The sequence below is a fragment of the Macaca fascicularis genome, chromosome 5 (assembly GCF_037993035.2).
Source record: "Macaca fascicularis isolate 582-1 chromosome 5, T2T-MFA8v1.1".
Lineage (NCBI taxonomy): Eukaryota > Metazoa > Chordata > Mammalia > Primates > Cercopithecidae > Macaca > Macaca fascicularis.
This window is the reverse complement of record NC_088379.1, coordinates 76,059,235-76,082,995: the sequence shown is the minus strand read 5'-3', so window position 1 is coordinate 76,082,995 and position 23,761 is coordinate 76,059,235.

The window sequence follows — 23,761 nt, the reverse complement described above, 5'->3', positions numbered from 1 at the left end:
AGCAAATCAGGCTTAGAGACGGACAATCCTTTTGAGGGCAACTTTTCCTAAGGTTGAAACTTTTGTAAACTTCATCTAGCATTTCTTAAAACTGTCATAAAAGATGTATAATTTCCAATGAAATTATTTCAATGCAGACGACTCTAATAATATTTAAATAGGAGGTTAACCGAGTTTTACTTGTAAGTTCAGGAAGAATTTTCATGAGGGTTGTAATACAATTTAAAAGCAGCAAGCACAAAGAATTCTTAATCTTCTCAGTATAAAACAAGGTAACAAAACCACACAAATCTACATGCTCCCCACTTCAAATCAACTCCAATTATCAATGTTTATATATTATTCCAAGTTCTCATTCATCTAACTCTAGACCACAATTTAATCCTGATGGATTGTGATGGAGCATCATTTGTGGTGCAGGCTATGATCTGTTATGATTCTTCTGCAAAATTATGATGAATCACGCTTGTCAATGATTTTTGAATGAGACAAATCCAAAACTAATTTGCTATCTGCAATCCAGATGTAATTGGCTATGTATCATAAATCTTCCATGAAAATACTCTTCAGTTCCAATTCTGTCAACAAACAAAAGTGTTCTTCATAGTTCATTCCCCAAGAAAAACAATAGAGTACAATTAGAGGGGAAGAGAGAAAGTGCATAGTTGACTTGAATATAAAAAACAGAAAATGCCTGGATCAAATTGGCTGCACAAATGAATCTTTGTTATCAAAATCATTATAAATTTCATCTCTCCATTTTTGGTCCAGGAACTCAATACTTTAAGAGAACCATAAAATATTTTACCTTCATGGTAAATTGTGGGAATTAAGCAATGCTTATAGCGTTTTCTATAATTTGAAAATGACTTACATCTTATTTATTTTGAAATAGAAGTTCAATTACAAAATATTGAGTGGCGAGAAGGTAGCATTCATTATTGCTGTACAGTGAACATAAAATTTTTAAAATTTTCGTTTTGTTCACTGGAAGGAGCTTTGTTCATTAATTAACTGTGGTACAAACAAAACATGCTAGGGTTTCAAACCACATATAGGCCAGAAAGCTCTGTACCTGGGCATACCAACCACAACATTGACTCTGGGGAGAATGTGTGTGTGTGTGTGTGTGTGTGTGTGTGTGTGTGTGTGTGTGTGTGTGTGTGTAATCTATAACGTGAATATCCTTGTTTGAAAGGGAAAGTAGTTGAGAAACTCTATAGGAGTACAAACCTCTCATTTCTATTTTGAAAATTATTTACAATGCTTATTTCATCAGTGGTGGGTCAGTAACCTTTTCTTCCTATATATGAAGCATAGCACTCTTTATTATGGAAATTTCTAGTATTGGTATAATACATCCTGTAGGAGTAGATGAAGAAAAGCATTTTGACCAATCAAATCTCAGAAAATATAAATATATCCTTTCTCAGAAGAAAACCAAATCTTCTCTGAGATGAAATGTGTCTAATCACAAATCTCATTTCTTTTCCCCATAGTATATTCCCTTGTGCTATTCATCTAGTTCATGCTTCCAAACTAACCTCACATAATAACATCATTAATAATACTTAACACTTATATAGTGCATTCCATCTTCAAAGTACTGAATAAACATTAAATAATTAATGCACATTGAAAGAAGTCAGCAAAAGTGCAGAACTTCCAAATTTTTATGAGGGAAGCAAAAATATTTATTAGTAATTTTTGATGATGTGGTTTGTTTAATCTATTTTTAAAAATATTTTTGCCTTGTCATATGAGAAGAGTAATGTTCATGATAGGAAAGTATATGAGCCTATAACTGGCTTTTACAGATGATTAAATGCTCAGGTTGAAGCCGAGGCTTTTGATAACTGCTAGAGCCATTTATGACCTCATATACTACTCCACTTTGGGACATTAGGCCTTAAATAACATCAACCATGTGCTTTTATTGAGAAGAAGGGAAAGAAAAGTAAAATGCCCTTTCGATGAAGAAAAAAATGTCTACAGATAAATCTATGGAAATGTCATAAACACGCAGGAATAAATACAAAGAAATAAATACACACGAAGATTCTGTAATAGATTTGGGAGCCAGGTTATCACTTGACACCTGTCTGGGTAGTCTTTGGATAGAATACTTATAAAGGAACAGTTCTTTTATCCATGGGCATAAAAAGTGCCTTGGTTTATAACAGGCACTGACATAAGTTACTGCTATACAGAGGACTCTAACATTCACACAAAGCGATTTGGCACTTACAGTGTTAATCTGCTTATATTGAACATGATCTCTATAAGTGGGCAGTTTGCCAAAATAACATCTAAAAATTTCACTGAATGGACAATGTCATGCAAAGGTCTACATAGTGGAGACATCCAGTGTGAAAATGTGGCTAGAGAGGTGCAGCGAGCAAAATAAAATCTCATATACTGCTTTAAAACATATCTGGCAGAATGCAAAGATTATTGCTTCTCAGGTTGCCACTTAAAACATGCTCATCAAATTCTTAATTCTTGCCATATTTTTTCCTTGACCTTTAAGAATCTAATATACTGAATGACATTTCTCTGATTAAAAAACGGAGGCCTAGGAGGAAGATCTATATAAAATTGTGAATAAAAACCCATAATAAATAACATAAATGGTATGATATAGAAGCATATTTATAATGATTAGAACAAATAGTTATTATTTATGATTCATGTTATAAAAGGAGTGTTAAATTATCTATACACATTGGCTTTCTCATCATAACAATCTTATCAATAACGTTGCATTATTATTCAATGAAGACACTGAGATTTAAAGACTTTAGTAAGATCCTAAGAAGAAGAGCCAAAATCTCAACCCAGCTGATCTGATTCCAGAGGTCGGACTTTTATTACCATGACATGCTTCAGTAATAAGTGTTCCAGTGTCCATAGGTACTTCTCATTGGCAAGCACTTTACATGTATCAATTATTACAGAAATATTATGTACTAACTGTGAAAAATATGGAGTCCCATAAAGCAAAAAAGCAAAACTAGAGTTCACAATTGTATTACTATATGTCTGATTCCAAAACCTGTGCTGGATTTGAATACACATAAACAATTCTATAATTTTAGCTTTGGAAGTGACTTCTGCAGCTTCTAATATAGACTTTCTAGTATTATCATATTTACTAGAGAAAAGAGAAATGATCTACCACAAGTCCTATAGAAAAGTAATGTCAAAGCCTAAATAATAATTTCTTTATTTTTATAGTGAGAGTACCTTTCCCCACAGCTGGTAGTATTATTCCTCAATATTCAAAATGGAAGAGTTCCTGGAGATAAAACAATGACTGCTTGAGTTGTTCTAATATCTATTATCTTTGTATCGAGACACATGAAAAAATAATACCATTGCATTTACTGTCAGGGAATTAATGATTAAAATCCAGTATCTGCTGCTGTCATAGTTACACCTAAGGATTCTAATACGTAATCATATATGATTAAGCAACTGATCTGTATTTTTACATTTAAATATATTAATGGCTCATATTTTTTGAATGCATATCGTGTGCTAAGCATTGTATTCATTCATTTAATCCTCACAGCAATTATATGACATGAGTACATTAACATTCTACAAATGGGGAAATTGAGGCACACAGAGATTAAATAAGTCAAAGTTTCCCAGTGGGTTAATTAATGTTGGAGACACTAATTTTGATTGTTTGATTCCAGAACCTACTCTTACACTAACTTGTCTGAAACTCTTTTGAGTATATTTCTAATATTTTTTAGCAGCAATTGGAAATTTAGTGCCCATGAATTTCTCCTGGCCTCAAGGGAATATGTAAATATTTTTCAAAAGACACACATATTATAAGAACTCTCCAAGAGGATGCTTTAGATTCCCTGAAAGTGATATCACTTAGGTTACTACTTGTGCCTAATTTAATCAATGATGTTTGATATAGATGAATGTTTTTCAAACTAGGAGTAATGTGGTTGCCTGGAGTAACACTAAATTATTCCATTATCTCTCGGTATGGGAGAATAAACACCCACAAAGTGGCTTCTTTTCTGCTCACTCATATTTTCTTTATATTAGAAAACCATTTCTTCAGCTTCTGTGATAAGTTATAAGGAACAATGATGCACATAATTATTAGTTATTGAAATATGCATAGGTATTTTCATAGACTTATATCTGAAGCTATGTGTACAACTGATGTCCATTTGTAACTAATAAGGTAATCATTTTCGTTTATATAGGCCCTTTCATTGCAAAGTGCCTCATCAGTCTCCTACTTTCAAATAGGAAATTTCCTGCAGTAAAGTGTTAAGCATGTAAATTTGATTTCACAGCAGATGTGCAAAAGTCATTGGTATTCTAGTTAACATTAACTGCATTCTACGGATAATTTGTTGGGTGCTCTGCTTAACAATACAAATGGCGATCTCATACAGATGTTCACCACTTCCCTGTAGCTCAACAGGATGCAAGTGTGATATGTGTACATCTGAGCATTTCTCTCCTGAGTAGTAAGTTCTAATTTTTTCAAACATGTGCCCAATTAATATAGTGCATGGGCAAAATTTGATCAAGTAAAGTGTTAATTAACTCTTGATGTTCATTTCCAGTTAGCAGTGAATGACAGTGTAATCCAGAGTAGCATTCATTTTTGTCTTTCTAATGGATGTTATTTGGGGTATGATATGTGAATATCAGTTGTTTTTTTCCTTTTTGCCACAACATTCTTCTCATGGTGGTGGCAGACAGCAACAGCAAGGGCAAGTACAGTTTTATTAGACTAGTCCAAGCTTCTGTTTGCATCATGCCTGCTAATAATTCATTGGCCAAGACATGACATATATGACATATGGCTAGGCTCAAGGGAGGGTAATTATATCAATCTCCTTATACCTACCATGGAAAAGCATTGTAATGTTACATGGCAGAGTGTGTGAAGACAAAAAAGGTAAATTATTGGGTTAAGTGTAAACTAGTACAGTCTTCACACCAGCCATAGTTATTCAAGAATTTCTAATATGTGAAAATTTTCACCTTTATTTCAGCAGCCCCTCTCCAACCAAATACCCAGCTATAGTATCAATCTCATGGCGCCCAAAATTGTATAATCTTAAACAGGTTTTGATACGGGTTCTTGATCTAGATAACTATACAATAAAAAGATAAATTATCTGCCCTTACAAACTCAAATTAAATGGCCTCAGCAATATTTCTGGTTAAACCTAGCCACTATGTCGTGAGGAGACCAAGACCAGAATGTCTTAAAAATATTATGCTCAACAGGTAAAGTTAAGATTCCCACCAACATCTCTCACCAGATGTCTTCATGAACAAACCTTCAGATAACTTGAACTACCCTTCAAGTTCTTTAGCAGAGGTGCCAGAGATCACAGAGTAGAGAGAAGCCATTTCCACTGTTTCCAAATCAAATTCATGACTCATAAAATCCATGAACATAATAAATATCTATTTTTTGTCATTCATTTGGGGAAAGAATAACTACAATAAGCACTTTCATTTGAGTAAGAAAAAGCAGGAGGCACCATGGCAGTCACTTGTCTGTATCAATTCTGAAATCTCTCCAGGGAAAATGATGCCAGAAGAACATACTGCAATGAAACATGTTCTTTGATTAAGCCTTGGTTCCTCAAACTGAGAATGACCTAGCCCCTTTAGGTGTTGCTTTTGCTATAGCAAATATCTTTTTTGTTGTTGTCTTTTGTTTTTTTGTGTGTGTTTTCTTTTTTTGTTGTTTGCTTTTTAGTAGCTATTGAAATTTTATTTATGTTACAGGTGTGACCATCTTAAAAACTTCATGGTTTTTCTATGCATCAGATTTGAGTTCATTGTGTGCACCAAAAGTTACACCCCAATTGTGCCCATATTCATTATGTGCACCAAAAGTTACACTCCAGTTGCCTACCTGTTTCGATTTACAGTTACTGGTATCTTTACATGTCAGGTTGTTATGATACAACACCATTAGGATTCCTAGGAATCCATTTTTCCAGATGAGGAAATTCTACTTGGCAGCTTTAATTCTACAATTCTTTGTCTTAACAAAGCATCTCAGAAAGCCTTGATTCAGTCTTTGAATTAAAGCAACGTACTAATATGAGAATCTTTTACTTGTTTGAGAGGCTGAAGCTGAGAATAATTTTTATTTTCCAAACTAGCAATTTCCAGAATACCTAAGCTCTCCACATGCCTGCTAAATGCTGCTTGGCAACTGGCCAGTGCTTTATCCTGCATTTTTCTTTTAGAAAATTACCATGAAGAGTGCACTATTCACAACAGCGAAGACTTGGAACCAACCCAAATGTCCATCAATGACAGACTAGATTAAGAAAATGTGGCACATATACACCACGGAATACTATGCAGCCATAAAAAAGGATGAATTCATGTCCTTTGTAGGGACATGGATGCAGCTGGAAACCATCATTCTCAGCAAACTATCTCAAGAACAGAAAACCAAACACCGCATGTTCTCACTCATAGGTGGGAATTGAACAATGAGAACACTTGGACACAGGAAAGGGAACATCACACACTGGGGCCTGTTGTGGGGGGTGGGGAGAGGGGAGGGATAGCATTAGGAGATATACCTAATGTAAATGACAAGTTAATGGGTGCAGCACACCAACACGGCACAAGTATACATATGTAGCAAACCTGCATGTTGTGCACATGTACCCTAGAACTTAAAGTATAATAATAATAATAATAAAGAAAAGTAAGAAGGATTTAGAGGCGCAAAGAACAAACAGAACAATTGCCAAGGATTTCTCTTTGGGTGCAAGGTACTACGTCTTTTGGTAGGCCACAAAGATATATTATTTTTGGTAATAAACATCTACTACTATTGTTCGACAATAAGGATTTATTATTACTCAAGAAAAAAAAAGAAGAAGAAAAGAAAATTACCATGAAGAGCCAAATGCAACCAAAAGGTGCTTTCAATACTTTTCTTGAATATCTCTTAAGTCAAGCCCCAAAATTTATTAGGCATATTTTCCAATTTTTGCATTACATGTGACAGTTTTAATAAATGTGACATAACTTTATAACACAAGTGATAAAACTTTAATTTTCCTGTAGCAGTCTTCTCCCAATTTTTCCAGCCTCCTCTGATGGTATTTTTACTGCCTGTCTCCTGGTCCCCAAATCAATGGACTATATTTTCGTTACAGCAGCACTCTATGTTCAGTACACATTTTTTCAGTATGTACCTCTAGCCTTAACAATGATGTGAAACAAGCAACCATAGAACTTTTGTGGCAAATAACTAGGAGAACTTATTGCTCATACGGTTGGAGTGGCCCTAGCGGCAACTCTGTTGATGATGTCTGGAAGTTATGTGGTTATCAGGTGATCTAGCATGGCCTCACCTGGGAAAACTCAGAAACATCAGCTCTTCTCTATGTGTCTCTTATCCTGTGTCAGGCTATCCTTGAAATGCCTTTCATGATAGTAGTAAAGGGAAAATGTGACAATGAGCCCAGTTGTGTAAGTTAACTTCAATCTTTTCTTTGCATTACATTTGTTAACATCTCATTGGCCAAATCAATATGTGGCTGAATGCAGGGATAGAACTTGTGTCTGCCCCAACCCCATGGGAGGGGATTGCAAATTTATATGACAAAACATATGGATACAAGAAAGGACAAAGCATTGTGATAATCTTTGCAAAGTGCCGATTATAGATCTTCTGACTCCAAACTTTGAAGCCTTATGAACAAGACCAAACATTGTCAGTTGCTTTATTGGATATATCTAACTATTTCACTTTAAATTTTGCAGTGCTTATAACTTATTTTGTATATTTAAAAATACTAATTAAAGGAAAAAATTGCTTTGTGAGGAAAACACCGTTTATATGTCTTAGTTAACAGATGAGGAAACCTCAGCAGAGAGCTTAAGACACTTGCTAAATTTCCTTCCCTTCAGAGACAGTTAATGGTGTTTAGATTGGTTCCATTTGTCAATGGAAATATTTGTTTCTGCAATTAAGTCTTACTAAATAGCAGAAAAGTTTACTTTATTGGGTGTAACTTTTTTTTCTTCTGTGTTTTACAGCTATATTTTATTTCCTTATGCATTAAATATTTGAATGAATTTTTCCTAATCATGACACATCCAGACTATATTTTTTCAATACTACAAAAGGGTTAAATATATTTCCATATGTGCAATGCATGATTGAATATACATTGATCAATCAGGATTTTCCTGAAGAGTAAATAAAATTGTCACAGGTAACCATTAGTAATTATGTAGATGTCCAGAATAATCACCAATTGTTACCGAAGCTGTCATATAAGAAAGCACACCTCTGAGATAAAAGTACATCTTATTTCCTTTAAACACAGAGTAATTGAATTTTATGGGAACCTTTTTCCCTTCTGTGGTCTTTTGTTTCCCAAAGTGATCACTAGGAAAAATTAATTAATATTGAAGTACAGGAATATAATATTTTTGTGACTTTCAATCCCAAGAGCAAAACCCATCAGTAGCTATAGGATTTTCTCTGCAGCAATGAACCAGTGTGTAATCAATTTGTGTTAGTCTAACACTGTATATCAAGACGGTAAGTCTTGCTGGGGCTGTGCATCTGTTTCCTGTCTGAGCTCATATCATGTTGTACATCTTTTAAGTCTAGGAGATGAGGCACAAACTGGGGTCTCAATGGTTATAAAACACTTCTTTGTGTCTGTCCTCAGTCACCTTTTTAACAATCCCCCAGCGATAAACATTTATTTTAATCAATAGCTTCCATCTAGGTAAAACAACTTAATCATTACAATTTCTGATACTTTAAATGAATTAATATTAATAATAGGAAATACATTTGCTTAATGTTTTCAGTTCTCTCTTTTTCTTTCCTTCTCTTTCTTTCTCTTTCCTTCTTTCTTAATCTCTCTTTATCTGTTGCTGTCTTTTATTTTTCTCCTTGTTGTATTGTCAATAATAGGTTTTCCTTGGATTATAGAGACTTTTGGGTATTGAAAAATGTTTCCTGTGATCTTAATCTGAAGGAATTAGGCTTTTAAAATATTTTTTAAAATTGAAAATACAATACACAAATCTGTAATTTCAAGCCTGAGTTTTGCACTATATTCACTGAATGAAGTGTTTTTCTGATTTTTGCAAAAGTTTTTTATTGTGTAGTTTTATTTTTATGATTACTAAACCACTTTTTTGGTAGTACGCAAGAAAAAAATATGGTATGTTGGAAAATTTCTGCTAACTTAGAGCTAGAAATTCTGGCTCTGTAACCTTGCAGGCATCATTTAAGTCTCAGATTCTTCATATCTTAAATTTGAATAACAATAATAATTCCTTCTTTCTCTACTCCAACAACAGTTCATGAGGATAAAATAAATCACTAATGTGTGAATATCTTCCGTGTATTATAAATCTTTCCACAAATGCAGAGGCATGAGTTACAGAAAACAGAGATATTGATCTTATGATTTTTTAAAGAAAATACTATAGTAAGATTTTAAAAACCACTCTCTATCGCTCTGTTGAGATAGGGTGCACCCTACATACCCACTTTCCTTTCTGAAGTCATGGGTCACACTAAACTAGGATTTAAAATTAATATTTGTTTGGTCCTCGTAAAGTGGCAGAAATCCTTTTCACAATAGTATGTGCCAGGATTTTGCTAAAGAAGTAAGAAATATTACCAGAAAAAAAGGTTTATCTGTCTTGTAAATACTTTGAGTCAACTTCAGGCTGGACAGAGGTATTCTCTGTGTTATTTCAGCCTAAGAAGCCTCCGATTCTACCCAACTCCTACCTTGTTTATCATCACCATGACAGCAGGAAAAACCTAACATACTGGAATGATTTGTACTAGTTTGAGGCCTAGAGAAGAAAAAAAAAATAACAAAACAAACAAACAAACAAAAAACAGGACTCCATGAGGAGGTAGATGAGTTAAAATGCTAAAATAAATCAAGATAAGAAGATAAAAAAGAAAGAGTTGGAGAGATTCTGTGTGATTAACACAGATTGACTTGGTATAAACATTTGCCCCTGTAGGGAAAAAGTAAAAACTCTTTTGTTTTACACTCTAAACTCATGTGTTTAATAATATAATAATAAGACTTTTCAGAAATGAATTATTCCTTGCTGCATATACAAACGCATAGCCAGGAGGCCACAATATTTGCACTGAAATCAGGAATATATAAGTCTCCAATCATTTCCTCTTTTTATCGAGGGCCCAATGAAGTAATAATATGTTTTCTAATCAACCAATTTACAAAGATACGATAAAGCAGCTCTATCCTTATGTTAATGAAGGTGTTATTTACCATTTATTGAATGCCTGCTAGGTACCAGGCAATGAACTGAGGAAATAAATTACAGTTGACATTATACAGTGACTTTGATTTAAAAAAAGGTGAAATACAATTTAAACACACAGATTACAAGTAAACAAATCATGGTATGCTATCATAAAGAACATTCTTACTCTTCTACCACAACCACCTGCCCCCAACAGACAGACATACATTTTCACATTTTGAAATCTGAAATTTAAAATATTTTCTGCGTATTCTATTATGTTCTTATTGTTTAGAGAAAAATTAATAGATACTAAAATGCAGTATTTATATGGAAAAAAAGAGAACTAGTTACAAAATTTTGTCAAAGAGAAAGTGCAATGAATCACTCTATCAAATTTTAAGATTTATTATATAACTACCATAATCAAATCTGTGTGCTCTTGGTGAATAAAATATCTTATGGATTAACGGACAAAATAGAAAATCAACAAATACACCATCCAAGAACAGACAACTGTTTTTTCAGAAAGATGCAGAAGACATCCAACAGTGAAAAAATATTATTTTCAACAGTTCGTGCTGGAAAATGAAATATTCATCAGGAAAAATCATTAGAATGTCAACCTAAATCTCCCATCTTATATTAAAATTTATTGAAACTGAAACATGGACTTAGATGGAAAATGTAAAACTATAAAACTGTTAGAAGAAAACATAGTAAGATGTCTTCAGGACCTAAAATTTGATGAAGAATTCTTAGACATAACACAAAAAGCATGATCCATGAAAGAAAACCAATTGTATTTCAGAAAAAACAAACAATTCAATTAGAAAATGGCCAAATTCATTTAACCAAAGAGAATATACAGATGAAAAACACATGAAAAATTACTGAACATCATTAGATATTTGGGAAATGCAAATCAAAATCATAGTGACATATTACTTTACAACCGTTAGGATAGTTATTATAAAAAAAACAAAATAACAAATGTTGATGTAAATATGGAGAAATCAGAACATTCATTCATTGCTGATGGGAATGAAAAAGGGAGACAGTTTGGAGTGTTTTATACAACATAGCATACTTTTAACATACGATGCAGCAATCACTCTTCTTGGTATTTACCCAATTGGGTTGAAAACTGATGTCCATACATAAATCTTCACACAGATGTTTATAGAAGTTTTGTTCATAATTGTTCAAACTTGGAAGCAACTAAAATGTCCTTCAATGAGTGAGTGGATACACAGTAGCACAACATAGGATGAAATATCATTCAGTGTTAAAAAGAAATGATCTAAAAAGCCATGGAAAGACATAGAAGAAACTTAAATGCACATTGCTAAGTCAAGGAAGTCAATCTGAAAAGGTTACATTTTGTGATTTCAACCATATGACATTCTTTATGGAAAAGGCAAAACTGTGGAGACAGTAAAAGAATCAGTGGTGGTCAGGGATTAGGAGGGAGAGAGGAATGAACAGGCAGAGCACAGAGGATTTTTAAGGCAATGAAACTATTTCATATGATACTATAAAGGTGGATACATGCCATTTTATGTTTGTCAGCCCCCAAAGAATGTACAAAATGTGGAGTGAACCCCCATATAAACAATAGACTTTATTAATTATAATATGCCAATATTGATTCATAAATTATAACAAATATATCCCACTGATGCAAGATATTAATAATAAGAGAAACAGTGTATGGGGCATGGAGAGGAGGGATTATATGGGAACTCTATACTTCTTGTTCTAGAAAAAGGGCCTGTTAATTTTTAAAAAGTAAATAATAACAAAAAAAGGAAAACAAAATCATATACATTAACAATAAAATACCACTTCAGAACCACTAGAATGGCTATACTCAAAAAGATAGATTGCAAGTGTTTGTGAGGATTTAGAAAAATTGGTAGCAATGCTAATTGTGTTAGCTGGAGATACTAAGACAAAATGCCTTTAACTGAGTGATTTAAACAACAAACGCTTATTTCTCACAGTTTTGGAGGTTTAGAGGTCTGAGATCAGGATGCCAGCAGAGTTGGGTATTTAGTGAAAGTCCTCTTCTTGATTTACGGACAGCAGTGTTTTTGCTATGACACACAGGGTGGAAAGAGTGCTAGCTAACTCTCTGGACTCTTCTTACAGGGATACTAATATCATTCACGAGCACTCGAACCTCAGGACTTAATTAATCCCCCAAGGCCACACATTCACATATTATCACGGGGTTTCAACGCATGAATTTTGGGAGAACACAATGAGACCAACCACTACACTGGTGGAAAAGGAAAATGCTGCAACCAGTTTTGAAAACAGTGTTGCAGATCATCAAAAGACTAAACATAGAGTTACCATATGACCCATAAATCCCACTACTTTACTTATTTAAGAGAAATAAAAATACACATTTACACAAAAGCTTGTACACGAGTGTTCAGACTAGCATTTTTCATAATGACCTCAAAGTGAAAATAACCCAACTGTTTATCAACTGATGGATAAATGAAACTGGTTCATCCATACAATTGAATGCAATTTATCAATGAAACAAAATAAATTACTGATATATGCTGCAATATGAATCAACCTTGAACATGTTTTGCAAAATGAAAGAATTTAGTCACAAAAGACCACATATTGTCTGATTTCATTTATATTAAATGTTGATAATAGCCAGATCAATAGAGACAGAAGAGAGATGAGCAGTTGTCTGAGTCAGGGGGCTGGGGAAGAGTGTGAATAGGAAATGAATGATAATGTGTAGGGAGTTTCTTATTGGATTAATGGAATATTTTAAAAATTAGATTTCAGCGATAGTTTTATAACTCTGTGAATATACTAAAAGTCATAAAATGTTTTAAATTGGTGGATTTTATGGTTTGCGAGTTATATTTCAATCAAGGTATTTAAAAAGGAGTGAAAATACCCACAAGAATCAACAAAATATTGAAGGAGAAAAACAGAGTCAGAGGACTGACGCCACTTGATTTTAAAACTTACATGAGATTTTTTAAGCATTGTTTTATTTTATTGTCCATTTTTGTTAATAAAAATGGCCTATTGTACCAGTGGCTCAGAGAAAAACAAAAATGTCTTGTTCATAGTGTATTTCTATACTGGGTTCTTCCTATGTTAAATTATCAACAGTTCTGATATTTTCAGCACTATGACATTTATATATTAGATACTTGACAATTGTTATGACAGCCATTACATGGCTCACTTTCTTAAACTCAGAGCAGTAAGGGGGGAAAAAAAAGAAATTCTCTTTTCATGAAAGGTTTTGTTCCCATGAAATTTTTGGCCATTAATTTTTTCTATCTTTTAAATCTTCCAAATGTGTGATTTTGGAGCATTCTTATATATAATTACGTAGCTTCAGCTAAGTTTCTCCTGCTGATGTACCTCTTCAATGAATTTTTAAAACTGGAAGTGTCCATACATATGCGCACACACACACACACACACACACACACACACACACACACACACACACACACAAGTATTTATAAATCATATAAAATACCTTCGAGTATTTCTTAAGTAGAAAAAAAGAGAAAGGAGGAAAGAAAGTACTAATTATTTACCTTTTCTAGTCTCCGTCCCACCTTCTGATAGTAGATACAACATAAAAACAAAAACTTGCTCTGGCAATAGCATGGGGAGCTGTGACATCACTTTTTTATTAATGCTGTGTGAACCTTGGAAAATGATAAATACATCTTTGGTTGGTACCATGAAAACCATCAGACCTTTAAAAATACATATTATTCATGTAATTACTTGTTCAAGACTTGCTAATGTCTATAGGAAAATGTAGACCTTACCTTTCTTTCGCCTTTTGTGCTAAAATCCTTGTTTCTTTTATATATTTGCTGAGTAGTTTATGTATTTTCAGAATGCAGACGCTTTAAAATGATTGCAGGTTAAACAATGAAATTAGAGGATCATCACTTTTAATTTTGGTGGGAATGAGATCTTCATTGAATGCTTGGCTTGCTCAACAATTCCATTTACATTATTGTTAGGAAGAACTTTGTATTATTAATGGTTCTCCAGAGAAGTGGAAACAACAGAATATGTACGTGTGTGTGTCTGCGTGTGTGTATATTTACTATAAGGAATTGGTTCACAAGTTCAGACCCAAGAGAGCCACTAGTATAGTTCCAGCCTATGTCTGAGTCCAAAGGCAGAAGACAGATGTCTCAACTCAGTGACAATCAATCAGTCAGAAAGAATTCTTTCTCACTCATCCGTTTATTCTATTCAGGCCTTCAAGAGATTGGATGAGGGCCACACACGTTGGGGAGGGCAATTTGTTGCAGTCTACTGATAGAAATGCCAATCTCATCCAGAAATGCCTTCACAGACACACCCATAAATAACAGCTCACCAAATATCTGGGTATCATAAAGCCAATTAAGTTGACACAAAGTTAACCATCACAGACTTATTTACTCTACAATAGTCACTGGGCTTGCTTTTTTTTTTTTCTTCCTGCAAACAGAATAAGATAAAATCAAAACAGGACAGATTTCTCTTTATTAAAAGTCTCCAGACATCCATCTTTTCTTATTTTTTCTCACCAGTCTTATGAACCAAAAAGAACAACTCAAAGAGAAATCATTGTGCTATCTAAAATGTAGTATTTACTGCTTTTTACATAATTTGATTCTCCTGACACCAACCAAATTCGATATCTATTTCTCCACTTAGCCTCCATAGAAGCACAGATCACCATGGTACCCAGTAACTCTAGAAAATCCACCGGTAAGCACAGATACATCAGGAAGTAATAGAAGCTGTTTCTATATTATATAATTAAAGTCACCAGTGGTTAATTTTCTTACTAACCAATGAGTGTAAAAATAGTATCAGAAAAGAGATAGTAGCAGCAGTTATACCTGTCACAAGCAACCATATGAAACTGCTGTCTTTAAATAGTAAACTTTTTTTTTTGTGTGTGAAATGGAGTCTCACTGTGTCACCCAGGCTGTAACGCAGTGATACAATCTCAGCTCACTGCAACCTCCGCCTCCCAGGTTCAAGTGATTCTCCTGCCTCCGCCTCCCAAGTAGCTGGGATTATAGGCATGCAACACTGTGTCTGAGTACTTTTTGTATTTTTGATAGAGACGGGGTTTTGCCATGTTGACCAGGCTTGTCTTAAACTCCTGACCTCAAGCAATCCACCCACCTTGGCTTCCCAAAGTGCTGGGAAAAATTGTGAATTTGTTTTAGTCCATTCGTGCATTGCTATAAAGAAATATCTGAGACTGGGTGATTTATTTATTTCTTTTTAAAACAGGTTTAGCTGGCTCATGATTTTACAAGCTGTGCAGGAAGCATGATTCTGGCATCTGCTCAGCTTCTGGGGAGACATCAGGAAAGTTTCAATCATGACGGAAGGCAAAGGGGGAGCAGCACTTCACATACCCTGGGAAGGAGAAAGAGAGAGAGTAGGGAGGTGCCCCACACTTTTAAACAAGCAGATCTCACAAGAATTCACTATCATGACAACAACAGCAAGGGGGGTGGTGTTAAACCATGAGAAACTGCCCACACAATCAAATCACCTCCCACCAGGCCCCATCTCCAACACTGGGGATTACAACCGAACATGAGATTTGGATGGGGATATAGATCCAAACCATAAAAAACTGTATTTATTTAAACATTTAATTGTGTCATTTGTTCAACACTCATTGGTGAAACATTGGCTACATTCGAAGTATTGCAAAGTCTTTCCAGGTAATATATAGATGAATAAAATATTCTCTTAGGTTTTAGCAGGATAGAAATGCAGGAAAACAACTGGCAATAGGGTTTACATCTAAATAGCCATGCATCTATCCAATGTGAAGAATGAGGCAATTGATAGCAGGTTCAAATAATTTTTAGAAGTCCAGGCAGGTAGCACTAAAAATGGCATTAAGGCTTTGGCCATAGTTATTTGAAGCAGGAAAATATGTCCAGTCTCTGACTGAGACTGAAAAAAGCAAAGAGAGCAATGAAGAAATAGGTCAATTACCACAAGTGGAATTTCAGAACGGAACTCTATTTAGAAGAATTGGAGCACATCATGTGAGAAACCAGACATTTAGAATAAGGTCAGAGCCCATTCAACAGAAATACAGCACTTTATTGGGGTCAGATTAATATCAAGGGCAACTGATGCTTAGTCAAAAATGTTCCTAAATTTAAAGGATTGTAGATATTACTCATTTCAGTTCAGATTTGATTTGGGGTCTTGGATGCTTTACTGAAGCTTCTAGTGACAGAGTGACAAGTTACAGAATCAAGTTACAGAAATCAAGGTCCCCAGCTTTGAGAGGCTGAAGTTCTACATCTTTTTCTTTCTTTTTCTTTTTTTATCATAGATTTTCTTCAGGCATAGATGATAAAAGGCACAGGTTTTATAGATAAATGAGCTAGGATCAACACATTTTGTTACTAAATGGGTAATATTATGTGAATCATTTAAGCTTCTCATCATTAGTTCCTTTACCTTTAAATGCTTACATGGTAAATTTATTGCATTGATGGTCTTAATTTTTCACTTTTCTTTTTGTGGGTGGGACATTTTGGCACACTCATTGGCTCTGGAAATAACTATGTGATATGATTTGATCAATGGAATTTTACCAAACATAATGCATAATAGAGTTTTTCAGTTATTTATTGCTGTATAAGAAATCACTCCTAAAATTCGTGACTGAAACAAAAACTATTTTATTTTTCCACAGTTTTGTGGGTCACAAATTTGGACTTGGCTCAGCTGCAGTTCTCTGCCAGTCTTGCCTGAGGTGGCTTATGCAGATGCATTTATCTGACGGTTCGCTTTATGGACTGGTTTGTCTAGGAGTTCTCAGGTATGGTGGCTGGTCTTTGGCTGGGCTCCACGGGGTCTCATACTCCAGTAGGCCTTATGCAGTTTCCTCACATAGTAATATAACTTTCCAAGAGGACGAAAGCAGAAGATGCAATGCCACATGAGGCTTATGCTCAGAAGTTAAACAATGTCACTTTGCCAAATCGTATAGATCAAAGCAAATCATATGACCACCCCAGGTTCAATAAATGTGTAAACAGACACATTACAAAGAAGCATATATAAAGAGATGGGAGAAATAATTGCAGCTTTCTTTATAAACAATAAGACATACAAAGTGTGAAAAGTATTTGAATATTGGGTCTGGCTCTCTTGTTACTTTGGCTTAACTGCTATTACACCCCCGAGCTAGCCTGCTGGAGGATGACACACATGGAACGGAACTATATGACTATATAAGTCCATTCTCACATTGCTGTAAAGAGCTGCCCAAGACCGGGTAGTTTGTAAAGAAAAGAGATTTAATTGACTCACAGTTCTACATGGCTAGAAAGGCTTCAGGAAACTTGCAATCATGGCGGAAGGGGAAGCAGGCGTGTCTTACATGGCAGCAGGTGAGAGAGTGTGAAAGGGGAAGAGTCCCTTATAAAACCATCAGATCTTGTGAGAACTCACTTACTATCATGAGAACAGCATGGAGGAAACGTCCCCCATGATCCAATCACCCTCTACCAGTTCCTCCCTTGACATGTGGGAATTTTAGTGATTACAATTCAAGATGAAATTTGGGTGGGGACACAGAACCAAGGCATATAAATGACACATCATTCCTACACTAGACTAGTCAGGAATCAGCTGACCTCCAGACATGAATGAGTCCAGCCAAGACCAACTAGCTAACACACAGTTGACTACAGATGCATGAGGGAATCCAGTCAAGATCTCAGAGCCATCCATTTGACTCAAAGACTTATGAGCAATAAGTGTTTGTTTTGTATAAGTCACAAAATTTTAGGATATTTTAATAAAGGGAGATTTTCAGAGGAGAGTTTTTGTGCAGGTATAGGAGTGTATGTGTGTGGAGGGGTGCATGTATATGTGAATGTGTGTAATAAATGTGATAAAGGCTCTGTATAGTGTCCAGCTTACAGGATGGTCAACAAGTGTCCACCAAATGGATAGATACAGATGCTAACGAATGTTAGCAAATATCACAAAATTTTCCTCAAGAATCTGTGGCAGTAAGGTGTCACATAAAACCCAACTTTGGATAATTGTAGATATATTTCCCTTTTTTAAAGTAAATTTTCTTTTGTGGATTACCTGTGTTTTTGAGTTAAGACTGATTACTTATGTTATTTTACAACATACAACAGTGGGTTTCTCTGGGGAAGCCAGAAAACAGTGTGCTTTATGAGGCTGCTTTGACACGGAACAATCTACTCAATGTTATCAAAGCTTTATGTTAAATGATTAGAAAATGTGGATCAAAACGTGACCTGCTTTGTTTGATCACTTTCATGATTAATGCAAAGTGATTTGACCTAATTCAAAACAGATCACTTTTTTGCATTAATCATGAAAGTGACTTTTGCATTAATTATGAACAAGTGATCTAAATCCCTGTCCAGTTAAGCTACAGCAGTTACTATTACATTTTAGAGTAAGATTGTGTTCCTCTAGAAGCTTTGTGTCAAGATAGGATTTCACCATATAAGAAGAGTATATCAAACACCCTCTTTTGTGAGAGACTACTCCCAAATGGTATACAAAGAGGTAAAATTTGCTTTGCTTTCGGTGAACTGAATTCTAGCTAGTGTGTTTGCACATAGAATTTGCCTAGAAGGCAGCCTTAAAGTCTAACTAGGCATAATTTTACCGTGTTTTAATGCATCATATGTTTAGGGCATTGTTTTTCAAATCTTTTATGTTTTCCATACTTAGTTTTTAGAAAGAGAGAAATGTTTGTCAGTTGAAAAGAACTTACAAGTAAAATAATTGAAAGATCTCATTCTGAAGCCCCTTAATTATTCTAATCCTGTTTTTATTGTCAACTGAAGAATGACAAGGTTTGCAAATTTGGAAAGGAGAGCTTTGTTTCTCATAAAAGGTCGCAGCTTTCAGGGTAGCCATTTTGACAAAGTAGGAAGCATAACCTCTTACTAGAAGTCAAAAAGAGACACTTCAGGGGAGGGGAAAAGGTAACAAGAATTTTTACTGAACAGAATGGCCAAATATACATATTCAATGAGCCATGCAAGGAGTCATGAATATTTATAAGGAGAAACGTGTGCATGTGCAATTGAGCTTTATGCCCCTCCATGAGTTCCATGTACAAAAAATTGCCACTTTAGCATAATTCTAGGGTGAACTTTTTGTCCCTCTGACATCAAAAGGTGAAGCAAGGACACAAAATACTTTACTGTGCATTCTCCATAGACTGGACAGAACCAGTGCATGGTTGATGGTCTCTTATTAGGCAAAAAAGAAGGGGCAACATCAGGTGGTTGGTTAATATCAGCGGTGGAATCTTTTGAAAAAGTTTGTTTCTGCTAAGCCCTTAGGGAAGAAAGCATAATTATGGTTAGTGAGGGAGGGCAAAAATAAGGTGTGTCTGACCACCCCCCACTCTATCATGGCTGAACACTCAGTTTTCAAGGTTACTCTGTGGTCCCCTTGGCCAAGAGAGGGTTCATTCAGTCAGTTGGGGCACTTAGAATTTTATTTTTAGGTTACAGTCTCCTCTTTTAGGCCCAAATCTGCGATAGGTAGCATCAGTGGTCAAAGTTTTATTTTGTTCCATATTGTGGCTGAGGTGGTGTGGCTACCTGCCCCAGGTTCATCGTGTCCCTCAGTGGGACCCCTATGGCCAAAGGACTTAGGGTCAAAAGACTTACAACCAGTTTAAACAGTCTAGTCCAGACAGGAATGAAGGTGGGCAGGCATACACCAATCCTTAATACCTTTTAAGCAACACAGTCAAAAACCAAATCCAAAATGCAAGATTACAAAATTGACTTATCCATAATTCTGCATGTTAAGTTACTTTAATCTTGGTTTTAGTTACAGACTTGTAGCAATAAACTATACAAAACATAAGCATTTTGCTAAAACCGTTTAACTGAAGGAATCTAGAAACTTTTATTGTGCCATAATCTTTTTGTGATTTCTTTTTAAATTTGTTCTAAGGTGGCCCGAAATTTCTTATATCTCCATTTATATAAACCCCATAACTGGTAACAACTATACCCAGAAGGTTCTGTCACCAGATACCTTTTTATCCTTTCAGTAATTTTTTATGGTTGGGATGGAAAAAAAAAAGCAGGCACATAGTGGCCTAGCAGGCAAAGTCTCTGAGTTTATCAGCTTTTTTAGGCATATGTGTGCTCATCCTTGATTAAGAAAGTCTGAACTAATTCTGTCCCTTGAAACTGGCCTTTACAACCTCATGCACTCTTCTTCAATAGTCTCTGGGCCTAGAGGGAGGGTGCTTCTGTAATTTTAACAGCAAGATGTTGGTAATAAAAACCAGATCAGACCCAACGGGATTCCAAATGAAGATTAAAAAACCTTGACAAGTCATCTCTAGCTTTTGAAATATCATGATTCTGATTTTCTTAGGAAAAGTAAGACAATGAGAGATAAATAGCATTAATAAATTGACAATCAAAAGAGAATTAGTGTCAGAATGGAAAAAGAAGTTTATTCTATTAGGAAGCTAATTAAAACATCATGATGAAAATGACAACCTGGTGCTTCTTTAGAGGCTTGTTGTAGCCAAGACATAATTCATGATTCCATCCACCCTTAAAAACAAAGGTCAGGGCAGGAATTTAGTAATAGGATGTTTTTCCTTTGAAACATAATTTCTTTCCACCTAGTCCCCCTTCTCTACCAAAGAGAAATTATAGTAAGACCAATATGTGTGCAAGCAAGTTTTAGGTTTATTATATGTGACCTGATTATTTGCATAAAGTACAGAAAGAACTGATTGGCCATATAGGCCCTTTTCAAGTTGGCTTTGCTGGAACTGTACCTGCAAATATGTTATTCTGATCAAAGCCTTGGTAAAACGACTGTGTCTCCAATTGTGTCCTGTTTCAAAGGAAAACAGATTCTTACTGAACTTATGCAAATAACTATATTGCCAAAAAAGAAGAATACTCACATATAGTTTCCAGATTTTGAAGAACTCAGGAAGAGAAACTCTTCCCGAACTCTTATGGACCTCTTTTGGGGACTTCATTTGTACACTACTCTCTCCATTAGAGTGGTTCTCTGGTGTTAACCCCAGACAGCACGGGGTGTCCGGATCATTTTATGTCCTTCAGTCATAAGCGTGACTTCAGGTAGCATCCTGTAACCAGATAGTTAATGCCCCTCAAGTGGAAATTCTCTAGTACAAATTCACAGTAGTTGTCATTGGAAGGCACCATATTATTCCATTCTCACATTGCTGTAAGAAACTACCTGAGACTGGATAATTTATGAGAAAAGAGGTTTAACTAACTCATAGTTCCATGGACTGTACAGTAAGCATGGCTAGGGAGGCCTCAGGAAACCTACAATCCTGGTGGAGGGTGAAGTGGAAGCAAGCAAGCACTTCTTCACATGGTGGCGAGAGAGAGAGTGAAAGGGGAAGTGCTACACACTTTTAACAACCAGATCTCATGAGAAATAACTCACTATCATAGAACAGCAAGGCAAAGTCGGCCCCTGTGATCCAACCACCTCCCATCAGGTCCCTCCTCCAATATTCAAACCATATCAGGGACTCACAGACTTTGGCCATATGCACCAGTGAACACTCCACAAAGGGCTATGAAGTGGAGAATTTGTCCATACCAGTATTCCAGCTCCCACTCTACAGTCTGTGGACTCACACACTCTTTCTTTTTGTGAGTCATGGTCTCATTCTGTCACCCAGGCTGGAGTGCAGTGGCACGATGACAGCTCACTGCGGCTTCAACCTCCTGGGCTCAAGTGATCCTCCCACTTCAACCTCCCTAGTGAGACTACAGGCATAAGCCACAGAGTCCGGTTATTTTCTTATTTTGTGTAGAGATGGGGTCTACTATCTTGCCCGGGCTAGTTTCAAAATCCTAGGTTCAAGTGATTCGCTCACCTTGGTCTCCAAAATTGCTGAGATTACAAATGTGAGCCTGGTGGCTCAGGCACTCTTACTGGTTACTATTTGGCATGTCCAATTAATATTGTTTAAAAGGCAGACTTACGTGCCTTCGTTTGTGTGGAATTGGGTAGGGGAAACATTCCCAAGTCAGACACACTATCCATCTTCATAAAACATTTAGGTAAAGGAGTCACAACTACTTGACATAAAACCTGTTTTAAACATGCTAACTTTCATAATCCTACATCTATTAACAACTATTCTAATTCTTAGTAACCCTGATTTTTAGTGAAAACCGTATGATTACTTAATTTATCATAACATGACTTTAAGATTTTTAATTACTAAAGAGAATTTTGAAACTTGTTTTATTTATCAAAGATTACCAAAGTCATGTGTACCAAAAGGCATTTGAGCTAGTTTCTATTTTTCTGATACAATATTTGATATAAGCACTGAATTTTTCTTTAAGGCAATTGATCAGAGCTCTTTCATATAATTTGTCAGGGAAATCAAAGAGAGAGGGGGAAGGAGTAAGGGAGGGGAAAGGAAAAAGGGGAGGGCGGGACCTGTAGAAAGAAAAAGAGAAAAAGGAGATTGAGAAAGAGAAAACTCTTCTCCCTTCTCCCCCAAGGCATTTAATCACCTCTGAGTGTTACTTCAAGTGTTTCATCCTTTTCAGAGCAAGACCCACCTGTTAGCCTTGTATTATGCTGCAGAGGCAAACCTTTGAACAAGAGAAGAGAAATAGATTACTAACCTAAGGCAAAAAAAAAAAAAAAAAAAAAAAAGTGAATGAAGAGACAAAATAATTTGTATTTTAGTGACCAAAATCCAAGCACTCGTAATGTCCAAATCTGCTCTTAGATGACAGGAGTTTAATCTCTTTTGTGACTGTAACAAATATAATAGTGGGCTAGCAGTGACTGATGTTACAGGTATGCATCCAGATACACAGAACAGCACAAAATTTATTTCTAATAAGTCCCACATACTAAATAGAGTTGCTATTATCATTATTACTAATAGTGACGTAAATAGAAAAACATGCTTTCAAATATTCTATCCCAAACAGTAGAGTATTTTTATAAGCAAAATATTAGCTTCACAGATTTCTTGTTTCTGGGTGCTGAAGCAAAGAATTCAGGCAAGGAACTGGAGGAATTTGTTTCTCAACCTATTCCCATGACTACCTGGTCAGTATTTGATCTTGGACAAGTGCCCCAACCTCTACATTTTATATTTTTTCCAATTTAACTTACTTGCCCTAAAAATATTGCAAACAAGGTAACATTTTTATGAAGGAAAAATACTCTATGGAAAGCAATAAAGAGGATAAAGTTTCATTTTCCACTGTATTTATAATAATAATTTGGACTTTTTAATCAGGAATAAACTGCCTACTTCATGAGTTCCTATATAAATACATCTAATATTTTCAGTTGTTGTTCTTCAGAATCTTTAAATTACATTGTGTTTTTATTTAAAAAATTT